We start from the raw sequence: 3,360 nt of genomic DNA, 5'->3' as shown, positions 1-3,360 counted from the left end.
TATACCACAAACAGTTTACTAGACAGAATCGTGTGGGATGCGATATAAAATATCTTGGCGCACCGTCTTGTCTGGCTTACGTAGGAAGCTTCGTCGTCTACAGTCCACCGCCCCCGCTTGAACCACACTTGCGCGGCAGTTTCTCGCGGCACCGAGCGAAATATTTTTGCCACCGCGGAAATATCTATCTCCCCGTCCCCTCCCTTCTACCAAAAGCCACATTTCCACTGTTCCTCCTTGCTTTCCAAGTTCAAACCTTCACTGCTGCTTACTGGCAGCTCAGCCTCCTCGCCGGTGACCCTTCTTCTTGCAGCCCCGCCTCCTCGCCGACTACCCTTCTTCTTGCAGCGCCGCCTCCTCGCCGGCGACCCTTCTTCTTGCTGCGCGGCCTCCTTGCCACCGACCCTTCTTCTTACTGCGCGGCCTCGTCGATATGGTCAGGCAATCCACCCCCCCCACACCATCCTCCTCCTTTCTCATCCCACATGCCCCGACTGACGGAGCGACACCTTCCACCGAAATCACTGCCCCTCTCCTCCAATTAAGCGCCGCCCACAGCCATTTTACACGCAGTAACGTGGAGCTGAATAGCATGCGGCCACACGCGTGAACGAGGTCGCTATGGCTGACATGCGTGTTGACCGCCAGATCTTGGAGGAGCACCTCATCTTCAAGGCCACCGTCGACACTGCCGCGCGGTTGTCTACTTTAAAATAGAGTTCGTGATGTTTTCTCAAGGCCACCGCCAGTGCCTTCTAGTGATTTGTCCTCTGTAATGTTAATATGCAATCTGATGTTCAGTTAACAGTTTGGTCCTCTAAAATGTAATGTTCAGTTAACACTTTGGTCTAACAATTGCTACATTTCGTAGTACTATTCTCAAGCATTCTTTGTTTTGTTAACTGTCTTATCTTCTACTCTCTCTGTACCGTTTTATTTGTCGCCGGGCAATCGCAGTGCAAATTTTCTAACGCTACAAAATTTTCTTACTTTCCAGATTTACCCTTCCACCTTATCCGCTCCTCGCTCGCGCACCGCTCGCTCGTTCTCCGTCGCTGCAGCACTCACTCGCTCGCCCCTTCCCTCGTCGCCTCTCCCTCTCCTCTCCGTGCCCGGCCACTCCCTTTCCTCGTCGCCGGCCTCTTCCACCGCCCCTTTCTCCCCACCATCCCGCCTTCACTCACACACCCCGTAGGTTAAAAAAATTGATTCTTTTTGCGTCGGCGACGAGCTTCTCTGCGACGGAGGCGTGGATGTGTAGGGGCGCCAAAGCTGGATATGGGCTACGAGGGCGTGGACGTGGAGCGGCGCGGAGCGGTGCCGGAGCAGTGGAGCAGCGGAGCGGCGCCGGAGCCTCCAAGCGGAGCGGCGCGGGAGGCCGAGGCGGGTAGGCGCCACCGGTGGCGGGACAAGCAGCTGGAGCAGGAGGGCGACGCTGAGCTCGGTTGGGGCCTCCTCGGCGACGCCTACGACCGCTGCAGCGAGATCTGCGCACTCAGTCTCTGAGTCCCTGCTGCGGCGAGTTCTACGTACGCCAAGACCTTCTACGGTGAGCCCCTTACTTACTCGGCGCCGAGTACTCTGCAATCTGATTCAGTAGTTCTTGATCCTCTTTCAGTAGCTTTTGCAATAGTTCTTGCAGCGAATATTTCTTCCTGTCCAAATACAGAAGCAACACCTGGCGAGGTCGGAGTACTTGCACATTCAAATACAGAAGCAACACCATATGTATACACAAACTCCAGTATTTCTTCCTGTTCCACAACTGGGCGTTGTAGCCTGACCCAAAGAGAATCATGAAGCACTTTTCTGTTAATTAAACACTTGCAGTAGTATACTTGACTGAATTTAAACACTTGCAGTAGTATAGTTGACTGAATTTAAATAATTGCAGTAGTCTGTGATGAGCCTCTGCTTGATCAACTAGAGCTTAAACACTCGCAGTAGTACTTGCAGTTGTACTTGACTGAATTTAAACACTTGCATCATTTCTACTGCTGCTTGATCAACTGGAGTAGTTGTTTTAGTGTAGCAAGTGCAGCAGCTATTTCAAAATGTTCACTTGCAGCAACACTTGCTGAATCAGATTAGGTACTCCATCTGGAGACTTTAACCGAATCAGATTTGGTACTCCATTTGCTGTAGTACTCTAGTTAACTGAAACTAGTGACATCACTTGAAGCAACTTAAGTCTGAATAATCAAATTCATCATACACTGTTCATTAATCTAACTAAAATCCTTTTCTGTTAATTAAACTATCTGAATTTTTCTGTTAATTAAACTAACTGAAACCTTTTTATGTTAATTAAACTAACGGAAACCTTTTCTGTTAATTGAACACATGAAGTACAGTACTGGAAAGACACTGTTAACTTGCGTAAGTCTGCATTTGTAGTCTCTGTGTTCTTCTGAATAGTGATATGCTTTGTATAAATACAGTTAAGTGCTTTTAAAAGCACTTTGCTATGTGGCCTGGTTACTCTTTATCATGTTTCATATGGCCTAGTTGTTTCCTTTCTCAAGATTTGAACTCTTAAGACTTTGTTTATCAAGATTCATACATCGACAGATCAATACTCCAAACTGTTGATGGACAGATGGACATTAGTTGGTGTAGTACTGCTTGGAGTAGCTTGCTGTAGAGATTTGTGTATTCCGCAGTTGAGTGCCAAAATACTCATTTTCATGCAGTGCCAAAATACTCCTTTTAATGCAGGTTTTTTAAAATTAGGATTAGGAGTAGGATTAGTAGGAGTAGGAGTAAAATTAGGAGTATTGATTAAACTGAAACCTTCCCTTTAATTAATTAAAGAAAAGGTTTTTGTTTAATTATAACCAGTGTACTCCAACCAGCCTGAAACTATGTGAAGTCTAGTGTAGTGCTCCAGCCTGAAACATTTTTAGTTAATTACTCCTACTAAATGATCATACAAATGGTTTTCTCCTATCCTACTACTCTCCTATCAAAGAATGATCATACAAATGGAGTAAAAGTACATATACTCCAACATACACATACAAATGGAGTAGTAGAAATATACACATACAAATGGAGTATGGAAAGAAAAATCAAATGGAGTATGGAGTAGTAAAAACACAAATGGACAGCCTCATCACAAGCAGATATGAATTATTACAGACATGACAAGCAGCATAGGTAGCCTCATCACAATCAACACAAAGCCTCATCACAAGCAACTGAACAAGCCTCATCACAAGCATCACAAGCCTCATCGCAAGCAACTGAACAAGCCTCATCACAAGCAGCACAAGCCTCATCACAAGCCTCATCACAAGCATCATCACTAGCATCTGAACAAGCCTCATCACAAGCATCTGAACAAGCCTCATCTCAATC

At 46.2% G+C, this 3,360-nt stretch overlaps 1 long non-coding RNA gene across 2 annotated transcripts in view; it reads left to right on the top strand.

Moving 5' to 3' along the window:
- Positions 1 to 1,015: 1,015 nt before the first annotated feature.
- LOC123120549 (uncharacterized) overlaps positions 1,016 to 3,360 on the top strand; it is a 6,363-nt gene continuing 4,018 nt past the window's right edge. Inside the window, exon 1 of one of the 2 annotated variants that reach the window (XR_006459489.1) lies at positions 1,016 to 1,549. This is a non-coding gene — a long non-coding RNA (uncharacterized lncRNA). The remainder of the gene's footprint in view (positions 1,550 to 3,360) is intronic. The other variant, XR_006459490.1, reaches the window with a different exon arrangement.

The sequence above is a fragment of the Triticum aestivum genome, chromosome 5D, assembly GCF_018294505.1.
Source record: "Triticum aestivum cultivar Chinese Spring chromosome 5D, IWGSC CS RefSeq v2.1, whole genome shotgun sequence".
Taxonomy (NCBI): Eukaryota; Viridiplantae; Streptophyta; class Magnoliopsida; order Poales; family Poaceae; genus Triticum; species Triticum aestivum.
Note: the sequence above shows the minus strand (reverse complement) of the source record. Positions and strands in the feature narration are given on the sequence as shown.